Source organism: Periplaneta americana, chromosome 3 (assembly GCF_040183065.1).
Source record: "Periplaneta americana isolate PAMFEO1 chromosome 3, P.americana_PAMFEO1_priV1, whole genome shotgun sequence".
Lineage (NCBI taxonomy): Eukaryota > Metazoa > Arthropoda > Insecta > Blattodea > Blattidae > Periplaneta > Periplaneta americana.
The window spans coordinates 107,731,198-107,744,907 of NC_091119.1; the positions used below are offsets into that span (position 1 = coordinate 107,731,198).

The 13,710-nt window shown below is 36.4% G+C and overlaps 1 protein-coding gene across 10 annotated transcripts in view; it reads right to left on the reverse strand.

Annotated features, from left to right (window-relative positions):
• Positions 1-13,710, reverse strand: part of Tm1 (tropomyosin 1) — a 123,275-nt gene that overhangs the window by 85,620 nt on the left and 23,945 nt on the right. The gene's annotated exons all lie outside the window — the stretch shown is intronic.

Consider the following 13,710-nt stretch of genomic DNA (forward strand, 5'->3'; position numbering starts at 1 on the left):
TGTACAGAATACTAAAGTCCCCAGCCGTGGCCTCGGGGTTTAAGGCATCCTGCCTAGGACTCGCGTTAAGGAATGCGCGCTGGTTCGAGTCCTCATGGGGGAAGAAATTTTCTCATGAAATTTCTGCCAGTGTATGAGACCGGTGCCCACCAAGCATCGTGATGCACTTGGGGAGCTACGAAGGTAGCTGGTGGGATCATCGTGCTAACCACACGGTGCCTCCATTCTGGTTGGATGATCGTCCACCTCTGCTTCGGCATGTGGACGTGAGGTCAGCAGCCGGCTGGTCGGTCTTGGCCCTTCACGGGCTGTAGTGCCATGGATTTACTTTACTTTACTTTTACAGAATAGGATAGGGACCAATGGCGGGCTTATTTGAGGGCGGCAATGAACCTCCGGGTTCCTTAAAAGCCAGCGAGTAAGTAAGTAAGTAAGTACTGAAATATTAATGCAACAAGCTAGCAAAACGACCTCTGCAACATTTCCATATCGTGTCTGTAAAGACTCTCCTATTGAATAGCTATTGAGAACTTTTCCCCAAAATCAAATTATATAAATAATGCTAATTTTGGCTCTAAAATAATTTTATGCATATCGGCATGCGAATATTGAAATAATTTTATTATAGACGTCATACAATTCATATGAGTACATAAAGCCCTTAAAAAGCGAACAAAAGTTATTCAGGTTTGGGAGCCTCAAGAAAAAGTTTTACTTACAAATGTATTAAAATTACTTTCCCGAAAACATACAGTAACTAGGAACAAGTACTCAAGACTCTGTCAGATATAATAGGAATGTGTCCGCCATTAGAGCAGAGACACGACCAAGATTAACAAACTAGAAGTAAAATAAAAGCAAGAGGAAAAGCTTATCACACCCCACATTCCATGTAGGGTCTTAAAAGCACACTCTGTCTACCTCTCGTTTGTTTGTTTTTTTACAGTAAACCAACGCCGTCAAAAGATAAAGAAGCTACACAAACGAGTTCACTTCTTTTTAATATCTCAATAGCAACTTATCACTGCTGGTTAAAAAACAGCCAAGTTCTTTTGTCTGTTTCCACAGCAAATGAGCGCCCTGGTAACTTAGTTGAAAGAGCGTTAGCTTACGACGACAGAGTTCAAATCGTGGAGATGCAGATGGCGACATTGGATTTGTGGTGAGATTGTGAGTTCTTTTTCTTTTTTTCGGAGTTCGTTTTTCTTCTTCATTCCACCAACACTCTCCGCAGTTTCCCTTTCATTATTCGAAAAATAGGGTTCCACTTGTCTGTCCCGCCTCGAATTGGCCGTCCGTGGTGAGTGTTCCTCGTAGTTTGTCTGAAGATTGGTAGATGATAGTGGTGGTGGATTCTACAACGACTTAAATATTTGGAGAGATAAACTGGAGCGCCAGATTTCTTCCCTACGGAGACACGACGAATTAAGTGGATCTATGAGGTGTGACAGATTACCACCAGAATTCCGATTATTGGCTAGAGAGGAATGCGTAGTACGGCGGATATGGACTCGCTTATCCGGAAGCACAATCGTCATGCAACTCACTCCATTATAGAAGCACAATTAAGAGACACTAGGTCTGAATTTGGAAACTTTTACAATTTTAATCCGATTTATTTGACTTTTTAACTGTTTTTAGATGCCTCAAGAATAAGGTGTGTACAATTTTTCAGCGTAATCGGACTTATAGTTTCGAAGTTAATTTTATTTTAATCATGAAAATTAATTAGTGATATAATCAAATGTCCCATGAACATTAAATTTAAACGGATGCTGTTTCACGGGCAATATTTTAACGTTTAAAAAATTCATGATATGTGGGCTAGTTTAGGCACAATAAATTTAAAAAAATGAAACAATTAGTTATTCATATTTTTTATTTACATAATCATTTTAATTCTAATTTTAAGATATTTAAAATTTCTCGATGTTAGATCACAGATAATATATGCATGGGCACGTACACTACCGGTCAAAAGTTTTCGATCAGCTATGAAAACAACTATATACTTTATTTCAATGTACAAACACATCGGAAAAACTAAACAGACCAACAAAATAAATATTTTCTCTCTCTAGCATTATGATATGATAGAATATTCAAAACGAAGTCCTTGTTTTAACTGTAAATTCATAGTTGTGATAGGTGATCGAAAGCTTTTTACCGGTAGTGTACGAATAATTTCATTTAATTTGGTAAAAATTGCATGCGCATGGAGCTTTTTAAACACCTAAAAATGCAGTTTCGAGAATAACGCAAATATAATACTGATATATGGAGCAGGTCTATAAGAAAAAATAGCACCTGGACCTCAAAGAAAACGTGAAGGCAAAAAAACCCTCTTACTAGCAACGCACTAAGTGCCCAAGGAATATTTCGTACAAAACTTCGAAAAAAATTTTTTTTTTTTTTTTCGCTTTTTTTTTAACTCAGCCCTAGTGTCCGTTAAGGGGTTAGGTACAGCTTGCAGCGGTAACATTTTTGGAAATATTCAACATTTTTTCTCTCGATTGATATGTGTAAAACACTGTCCTTCTGCTATATGAAAAAAATATTTTTACGATTTAAAACAATTACTTGCATTTTTTTTCAAAATGCAGTCCACTGTGCAGTGATGAAGTGTTTCCCTCATAACTCATAAACTTGTTAACTTTTTCATGTTCTCTCTCTTTTATTTTATTCCTGAAACTCATGTTTACATTCCTTAATAAATAATTTATCTTTGTGTTAGAAGAAAATATTGTTATTTGACCATTTTAAATGAATTTATTTTTTATCAGACAATCTATTAAAGGTATAGAAGTGATCTTACATCATATTGTAGATATGACATGCAGAAACACACACAAAAAATTTCATCACAGAATGTTGGATAGTTTTTGAGTTATGTGGGAAACGCTTCATCACTGCACAGTGAACTGAATTTTGAAAAAAAAATGTAAATAATTTTTTTAATCGTAAAAATATATTTTCATATATAGTAGCAGAAGGACAGTGTTTTACACATACTAATTATCATTACTGTACAAGATACAGTAATGGAGGGGAAAAATGTTCAATATTTTCACAATTTTACTGCTTTAAGCTGTACCTAACCCCATAAGTTAAAATGTTTAGGGATGCTCCTTATATCCTGCCTGATAATTAAAGATACTAATGCCAATAATAATTGTAACACATCAGTTCAATATAAGTTGCCTCGCGTACTAAACTGGTACCGGTAATTTGAGACGTAACTACTTGTTACTTCGCATTGCCATTGTTAGACATGACTGTTAATGGTTGAGGTTGTATGAGATGTCGATGACAGGAAATTGAATCAGTGAACCTTTCAGGTATATTTCCGGAGGAATTTTCTTTCCCGGAAGCGTACAAGTGGCTCCCGGAAGAATTAATGTAGGCAAAAAATTAATCATTCTTAACTATCTCAACAACTCCCACTACTTAATATATGAATAAAATTATTCATTTTCTTTGGCAGACATGTGGCAGGGAAACAATATCTTATGCAACTAAAAGATGTTCGCTTTATTATCTGCAATATTTCTTCCGAGGAGCGGTTAAACGAGTTCCCTTTCAGTACACTATATAAGCCTAATGGCCGGTTTGTCCAAGTACTATTAGAACACTTAACGACTGTTAAACCGTCAACAGTTTGTTAAATACAGTTTTTCCATTTGTTCAACACCAGTTTGGCTTAACAGATTCTTAACCGTTTGTTAACTTTAAATGTAGGATTTCAGGCCGTTAACTCATTTAACAAATAGTTAAACATGGCGGATAACACCACAGCTGTTCAGACAAAAGTTGTGAAAATAACATGTAATGTTTCTCTTTGAGGAATGTTTAGAGTAAGGGCCGGTTTCACCAAGCTTCGATAAATCTGTCCAAATGAAACATTAACTAGAACTGAACATTAAAATATTTACACGAGTACGTTTGTGAGTTGTCTCCGTAGTCTTCAAGCCGAGCAGCTATATGTCCCTCGTCGTGCTGGTTACGTCATATCTTTGGAGCAGTCAGTAGCGAGTTGACTTGCCATCTCAGGGGCCCGTGTTCGATTCTCGGCGATAACTTTTTTTTATTAACGTAACTAATTTTTATATATGTTACCTTTCTTCTCTTTTTTAATTTTGTGTACTGGAACGAATTATTTCGCAACTCTGGCTCCACTAGGAGAATTTAAAAAACTCTTGGGAAATCAATTTTCTTCCCGAAATAAAACAAAGATAAACAAACAAATTAAAGAAAAATACAAGAAATACACAAATGGATCTAATACATTGTCTACATGCCACCGTCGTCTATCACTGCCTGGCATTTTCGGGGCATTGAGTCCACCAGATCGCGGAAATAGTTCTGGTCCTTAGCGAAATCTTCCCGGGTAATCAGAACTTGATCCCAGAACTGATCTGGATTTTGAGGTGGAATGTCTCGATATTTGTCAATCCTCCTCTTTTTCATGTTTTTCCGTGAACCGTCTTTGAACGTTTATGGCGGTGTGCGCGGGGTGATTATCCTGCTGGAAAATTAAATTTCCATCGGAAAGAAAAAAATTATAAATTCCAAGAATCCAGCTCTTTCGCTTCTGTTTTGAAGCCAGTGCAAACATATCTTATCGCTAGCTATAATATAATTCTAATAAGTGAAAGTTAATATACCAATTAAGTTTCGTTGTTTGAATGCACATTATGTATTAATTTACTAATATTTCTTAGGTGCCGGTATGTAGTTATAATAATCACTTTCATGTCTTAAAATAAAACTCAGTTGTATGTTACCAAGTTGAAATAGGCTACTTGTTCCAATTCACCAGCTACTATTAACTCTAGATTCTATGTTATTGGCTCTTCAACTATAGCCGATGTCAATAGTACTTCAAAACACACAGTGAGTAAATAATAAAATGTTTCAGCAGCAATTGCTTCTTTAGGACGAAATTACATATAATTTATACATGGACCTGAATTAGAGAATTTTATATGATACAGAATTCTCCTCGGAGTTTTTTGTACAGTTGACTACACACACATTCCTGTAAATATTGTCACCTGGTGGTCATAATGCTGAGATTTTTGTAAACAGAAATTCATATTTAGCATTATAAAATATAACCATAATTATAATAATTATTATTATTCAATAGTAGTCAATGCAACTTTCATTTATCAACTCTCTGCACTGTATGAATCATGGCTACTGTAACAGGTTACGACTTTACACATGTTTCATGACTTACTCTACAGTACAGAATTTAAATAATAATATCAGCCAATAAGAAGTTGTCTTATATATGCAAAATCATTACCAACTGCTGTTGAGTAGTTAGAATAGTATTAACGACAGTTAAAGTTAAGTGTTGGTTATTTTAAACAAAATTATGTTGGAAAAATGGAAAACATCTTAACAAAGCGTTAAAAATAAACCAGCTGTTAATTTAACATTTGTTAAGCCAAATTAAACATTACTTGGAAAAACTGGCCATAAGTGATTCAGACACTCCCACATATTTTCTCCGAGTAGGCCAAAATTGTCTTTCGAAATTCATTTTCAACTACCTTGTTTTGATGAAGGATGGGTGGAACGGAGAAAAATTTTCTCCGGCACCGGGACTCGAACCGAGGTTTTCAGCTCTATGTGCTGACGCTTTATCCACTAAGCCACACCAGATTCCAGTTCCGATGCCGGATTGAATCCTCTCAGTTTAAGTTCCACCTCTTAGTTTCCCTTTAGCGGCCAATACTCATGAACTTGTCACAGTGGCACAATGTCCAACACAGTATGTGCAGATGTGCACTCCGCTCCACCCATCCTTCATAATATGGTAATGCAGAATTCCTGCCCGGAAATATCATACGTACTTCGGAACATCACAATAATACCTTGTTTTGACCAAAAGTTTGTCATCTCAACCAGCAGCTTAACTATAGGAAGACGAGTAGCCAGTGTGGCCAGCCTCCAACAGGCACGCAGATCTATATGAATTTTGATACGTGAAGAAAACTGGAAGAAAGGAAAAGAGAGGAAGAAAGGAACGAACGGAGACAGAATGCATAAAAATTACTCTAAATAAAAGGACGAGTGCAAAAAAAAAAATATATATATATTATTATACTGCATAACGAACATCGTTTTTCTTTTTGCTTCAAATAACCGACCCTTTGGTCTATTTCGTTTGTTGAGGCTTCTACTTTGCTTATTCCATCTATTATTTCGTAGAACCAGCTACGAATATTAAGCCTATCTGTTTTTCAGTTTATAAAATGCATTGCATTATTATTATTATTATTATTATTATTATTATTATTATTATTATTATTATTATTATTATTATTATTATTATTATTTATTCATTCATTCATTTAATGAGAACGAATGATTATAACGAGTAAAGAATATGACAGAAGACGAAAAAATGTCAGGACAACGATATGCTCATCTGGGAGGGTGCATTACGTCCAAGAAGCCGGCCAGCGGCGCGCCGCCGTTACGAAACAATTCGTTTAAAGAAGGCGAACGCAATTTCCGCCGGCACTTCCGTCGATTCACAGGCTTCAGAGAAGAGCACGAGATAAGGAGCGTGACGTCACGGAGGAACAAATGCGGGCTTCCTCGAACAGATGACATCGACATCGGCAAGGAATGTGCTATGATTACCATATGAACCGTGCTACAATACAAATCAACAGTGACGGATCTCGTCTGAGGAAGGGGAGCTGGCGGTCCAGCGTTAGGCGCCGGAATGGCAACATTGACAACTATGTAGCTACTCTAACTAGAGCTTTCCAATCAACCTAGATCAGGTCTGAAAAATTCTAATTCCACCCGGATGGAGTTCCCGGGTAGCTCAGTTGGTAAGAGCGCTGGTACGTTCAACCAGAGGTCCCGGGATCGATACCCGGCCCCGGAACAATTTTTCCCTTGAAATTATTCAAATCTGCTTTACAGGGAGCATTACCTGAAAGACTAGATTTGCACTCTAAAAGAAAGTTCATAAGCAAAGAGGGACAGCATAGGCCTAAATTTTGTCAGAATCCGCCCTCGGAAAATAGATCACTGCCGTTTCCACTTGTCTTCCCATCTGCGAATCAAGAACAAGTTGCGTACCGGTAACTAGTATAATTAAAGATAAGTTATTGTACTCTATAAATTACTCACACAGCCTTGTGGGAAAGTAATTACCGGTAATACTCGTCGTAGCGTGTACTCTGCAATCATATAATTGCACGCACTTGATAAGTCATTAATAAACAATCAAATCATCTTCACACGCCTTGTGATTAGTGATGAAAATTTTTCCCTTATGAAGTTTTTTCTGATTGATTTTGCCTAGTTTTATACTAAGTGTACTGATACAACTTGTAAGTTTGTATGAACATTTTTCCCTTATAAGCAATAATTTCTTTTGGCTTATTGATTTTTCTGAGTTTCATAGTAAACGTACTGTCTATTACTCAGGAGAAGACGAGCGGAAAGAATGTGACCTTCTAGACTATCGCTGTTGATTATTATAAACATCGCTCAGATAAGCATCCCAGTAGCCAGGTTATTACTCGTATAGGAAACATGAGTAACAATGCGTATGGAAATTAAAGCTAAGTTGAACAGAAGGAGACCTAATGTTTCCGCTTACTACAGTACAAATATTGAACGTGTTGTCATAAGTTATCTGTTTACATCCCTTCCTCCTCAGTCCGCTCTCGTCTTCTCCTGAGTCACCGACAGTAGAACTTCACACTTGCTGTGGGTGACCGATATGAATGCATTATAAAAATAATGAAGTGGAAGAATCTACAGATATAATGAAGTCGGGGAATCACTAAGCACACATCATATGAGGAGCTTGGTATCAAAGTTGGACAACTCCACTTTTGCTTTTTTTGCAGGATAGGCGGAAAACTAGATCCTTGAAAACCAATGTCACCGTTATACTTACATTTTTTTATTTTTACATTATCATGGGTCACAGAAATATTTTTTCAGTCTCAAAATGTGACTGAAATTAATATTCGGGTCGAAATTTAAGTTTAAAAAGTGAAGTCCATCTCTGAAACTAAATCATGGAGTTGTCTCTTTTTTAAACCAAATGAAGCCATATTTAAAGTGGAATTGTCTGTTTTTGAAACCAAACGAAACCATATTTAAAGTGAAATTGTCTACTTTTGAATCTAAGTTTCTTCTAACTCAGTTTCTAAGAAAATTTACGTAAAATAGTACTTATTCATCCACAAACCGATTATATAAACAATCCCATGTTTGATTCGCGATGCATGATGGGAAAAGGTGGTACGAATGTGGGATTCTCATTGGCTACTGAAGAAATTGTCCTAATATGAAACCAAGCCACAGTGGAGTTGTCTACATTTTGATCCTAAAGCGCACAAGTAAGTGCTATTTTCGTTCTGTTCTGCCCGTTTTTGAACCTAAACAGTTCCAGATTCGCATTCAGCAGACTAAATTCTATGAAAAACAATCAATATCTCGAAATCGCAAAAAATGGAGTTGTCTAACTTTGATACTATGGTTCTCATACACTTATTATTAATGTTTCTCTCAGACAATAATAACTAATCATTTTAAAATAATAGGCTTACATCAGCCCCATGTGGAGAAAATAGCGCTATATACCAATTTAGATTTGATCAGTAAAGTTATCAGAAAATAAAAATCATCAGCGGTTGATTCTTTAACACTATTAATGTTTGTGGTAGGTATAGCAGACGAAACAATGGCGATCATTTTGGAGTTAGTATTGACATTAGTTACGACTTGATAAGCTGGTGACTAATGAGAATATTGAGTGTGCAATACATATGCAGCTAGTGGTAGGGTGTCACTTGAAGATCTGTGATTTTGTCGCTGTGATAGGTTTGTCACTGGTTCAGACTGTGACTACAGTTCCGAAATCACAGCTTAGAGAAATCACTACCTTTGTCCGGTATGTGACTCTCAGCGATGGAAACTAATTACGTATAAGTGACAGTCCAGAGCCCGGACAGCTGCAAGTCAGAAGATTAACTTAAAGGACAACATATCTGCGATCTAATTAATTTTCTTGTCATTCAAAAGAGTAATGTCACCAACTCTTTGATATTGGAGCTATGAACTCGCTATATTTTTCCACACATGATTCACTTAATTATTCGTAAATATTCTTTGACGAATATACACGCCCACACATCGTTATAACAACTCAGTGTGTTTTGTTTTCAGTAAACACGCCTATGTGCAGCTCTTGAGCATGTAATCAAGGGAGCAAAGAAAGAACAATTTGGCCAGGCGGAACATTTTCCGAAAAAATATATGGGCAGGGTCAGGTATTTATGGAGATTAATTTTATCATTTGTGTTTTTTAATATTGGTGTCGGCGGAGATTGTTGGAGATTGATTTGTACTCTGATGGAGATTAATGGACATTTTGGAAAATACAATTATTTTGGAATTGGAGTATTAACTCGGTATGAATATTACTTTCCAAATAATTAAAATTAAAGGTTCTTTGGATTCTGGTAAAGATGCTGTATGATCAATAGACAATACTTGTTGGATTTAGACTGTATTTAACACACATTCATTAAAAAAAACTTGCAGCCCTCAAATTAACACTTTCAAATTATTAGTGAAATGTTGAATTCCCCGTCTTTTGAGTTCATTAATGTAATCAGAACACCTGTAATACCATGTAATGCCTACTTGGATATATAACAAATTCAAGTGAAAAAAAAAAAATCCGAAAAAACTCAGAATATGAAATTCGCTACGAAACAACGCAATTGTAATAATTCGCAAAAGTGTTCATATATCGCTATTATAACTGTATTTCGCGATTTGTCGCGATTGTTTTATCCGCATATTATTAATCAGAATCACATAATTCGCAAAGCTTAGTAAAAATCTATTGGATATCTATTTTGTCGTGATTTTCGCGATCTCCATAAATACCCGGCCCATATGGGAAAGTGTTTCATTTCACATCACTACTTATTAATGAAACAACAAAATTAGTATAAGTTAATTGTCACAGCATGCCACTGAAATCTGCTTCGTTACAGATATTAGTGAAGTAACAACACTTTATACGAGCTGTTCAAGATTATGGCCAGATAAGCAACGAAAAACATTGCTAGCTAACACGGCTAGACAAAGTGAATGGCACAGAGACTGCACGCCACTGCAATGCAAGTTGTCACAGATACAATCAAGTAACGCCAATGTAAAATGTGACTTGAAACGAATACCACTGGAAGAAACGTTGTCATGGATACGACCAGTAACTACTAAAAAAAGTGAATGTAGGTGGACTACACGCCACTGCATACGCGTTGTCATAGATACCAGCAATCAGCTCTCAGTTTCTTTAAGGTCGCTAGAGCGCAAGGACGAGTGCTCGCCGTGGAGCATTGTCCCCTGCTAGACAACACAGATGCGATGCGGGCGATGCTCATGCTTTCTAGTCCAGTGCAGAGGAAGCCTAACTCCGAATTGCCACTCGTGCTTGTACTATATTTCAGTCAGCTGATGAGCGGTCACCAGTACGAATGACAGCAGATGGTAAATAGTTAATACAGTCAGTCATTGTGGGACATGTTTAATCAGAGCATTCAGTTTCACCTTCGAATACCGTTCTACCACAGTCTAGTATATACAGTCGCGAAGGTTGAGTTTATGAGGGTACTAGGAACAATAGACTGTGCAGGTACTATTTCGCATTGTCTGTGATGAGGCGATAGTAGCGATCCTAGTGGTCAGCAACTATCTATGGATGCATATTTACTATTTATTGAGCTTCGTGACTGTATATACTATACTGTGATTCTACTCTTGATCACTGCAATCCGATCATCAACATCAATACTGAGAAAATGCCTGTAGTGTCACCAAAACAACACAGCAGAATTTTTATTTATATTAAGCAATGAAATAAATGGCACCTGAATAGGCTACGTATATTGTTACCATTATGGAGTGTTGCGTCACGATCTTAGTACCTACTTTTGTAATGGGACCCTCGGTGGTAACAGATGGTAACAAAATATGACCTAGTTTCAGAGCTCCGGTATTTGGAAAACAACGGACGAGCTCTTCGCTACTGTTCGCCATGACGCCGAGAACAGGTCAAGGATGAATCTAATTCCCGATGGTGCAGATATAGTCAAAATCGTTTATCTCAATCAAGGTCTGTGTGTGACGCCATACACAAATATGAACATCTGTTGTTCGTGCAGAAGGTCTTCAGATCGAATCTTGCATCTGCGTAACCTCACATCGGCAATTAAATTATTTTGTTTACTAATTACATAGCCTACTCTTATCTTTATCCCAAACTGAGTTGGCCTTGACCTGCGATGATTATTGTCTGGTGCATGACTTCATCACAATAGAGAAATGAAAATGAAAATCTTAGCATACAAGATATGTTTTGGCACAGACTGGTTTTCTGGTTGTTTTTTCTTTCTAGACCTCTAACCCAGTTCTTGTATGAAATGAGTTACATACAGGTTGTTACCTCAATGGTCTAGTAATAATTCTGTGGCTCCAAGGCAAACTGTGATTTCATTTCTTACAGTTTTTCAGGAGTGAGCATTTAAAATTTGAACGATTGTATAAAATCATAGTAGGCCTAATTATGTTTCATGATAACGGATTAGAGAGAAAAAAATAGAGATATGCATGTCATCTTTTGTCAAATACGAAGATACTATCAGGATGCACAACATTGCAACATTTCATTTTCACCAAAAACTGACATATCAATGTTCGCCTTGGAATGGAGGATTAACATGCTTGGCATTGGATTCAAAATTAGCGGGTTCAAGCCTGACTGGAGACGACGGATTTCTTAAGGACGACAGAATTATCATAGATATATTTTTAAGGAAAATCTAAATCCAGGGAGCCTTTGTCGTAGACGGCATGTAGTCAAGGAAAAATTACAGGCTAGATGTTCCTCGCACCAACAACTTTACTACTTTTGCGGACATATCTCTCTATGAACCGAAGTCTCTACTTTATGAAAATTAGTATATTAGGATTCCGTCAGTAGTTTATCATTTTATTATAGCTTATTTATTGTACTATTCAGTGCTTTTTTCTGGCGGAACGCGCTGGAACGGCGTTCCGGCACATTTTTGTTGCATTTTTCATCATGGAACGGAAATATGTGTGAATAACTATGTTATTAATATAATTTTTCTTTGAATTACGCTTAGATCTTGAAAGTCTTAGTTGGACGAAAAGGAGATTAAAAACGACAAAATTCCCGTGCAGTGAATAATAATCGTCTCCCCGTCCGCTATAAAATATTCTACACAGAATCCACCACCTTTTTCTCCAAAAAAAAAAAAAAAAAAAAAGTACTGATACTAGTAATAAACGGGACGACGTTTTCGCACTTAAATAGCATCTTCAGGTCCTTGTGTAGGATTATGATTAAACACGACCATATATTTAAAATTAATTCTTAATAATATAAATGCAAAATTTAAACATGAATGATAAAATGTGAAATGTAAAATATTGATACGATAAAACATATGCGTTGAATATTTCTTATCATAATTGAACATTACAGATTACTATACAACTACATTGACGGTCAGTACATTAAATTAGATTGTTACAGACGCCAAGGAAGCTTTAATAGAAAAAGGAGCATTTTCTACGAACCGTTGAAAAAAGAACTAAGGAAGAGAGTGCTTTGTGTGGAGTGTGGTATTGTCGGGAACAGAAACATGGACACTACAACGAAATGAAGATAAACGACTAGAAGAATTCGAAATGTTGATATGGAGAAGAATGGAGCGTGTGAAATGGACAGACAGAATAAGAAATGAAGCTGTGTTGGAAAGAGTCGATGAAGAAAGAATAATGCTGAAACTGATCAGAAAGAGGAAAAGGAATTAGTTGGGTCACTGGCTGAGAATAAACTGCCTACTGAAGGATGCACTGGAAGGAATTATGAACGAGAGAAGAGTTCGGGGCAGAACAAGATATCAAATGATAGGCGACATTAAGATATATATATGGATCATATGCGGAGACAAAGAGGAAGGCAGAAAATAGGGAAGATTGGAGAATGCTGAGTTTGCAGTGAAAGACCTGAATGAATGAATGAATGAATGAATGATACAAATGTTATATTACTGTCGAGATGTTGCTAATAAGTTAGCTGAGTGGTTAACATGAATGTATCTTATATTTAATTTCATACAAAAACAACACGTTATCCCATACAATGAGAATACATGCTGCGTCACACAATTAACAGCTGTGGCATAGCTACACGTCAAAATTAAACTTGTAAAATTAAAATCGTCATTCATTCATAGCCTTATGTAAGAAATGAAATTATGCAAGAAAATATGTCTTTAAAACTTATTTTGAGTAAATCGCAATTCTGTTTACTTCTCAAGAGTGTCCATTAACATTTTAGTAAGAAAATGTAATGTATTTAATGTGTAATATTACAGAACGAAGTGACTTGTAAATAGTGAATGTGAAAATCAGTTCAATATCATTAGCCTACAAGAAATCGATGTACACAGACAAGCATGCCAGAACCATATTTTAGTATTACAATAAGTAATAAATCACTGTTGCAATCGAATCAGCGGTCATAAGGGTGAGATAATGTTGTGAATAAAAGCACGCGTTGCAATCTCGTGCCTCGGTCTTCATCACGTTCGCACATCGCGAATCCAAAGTAAA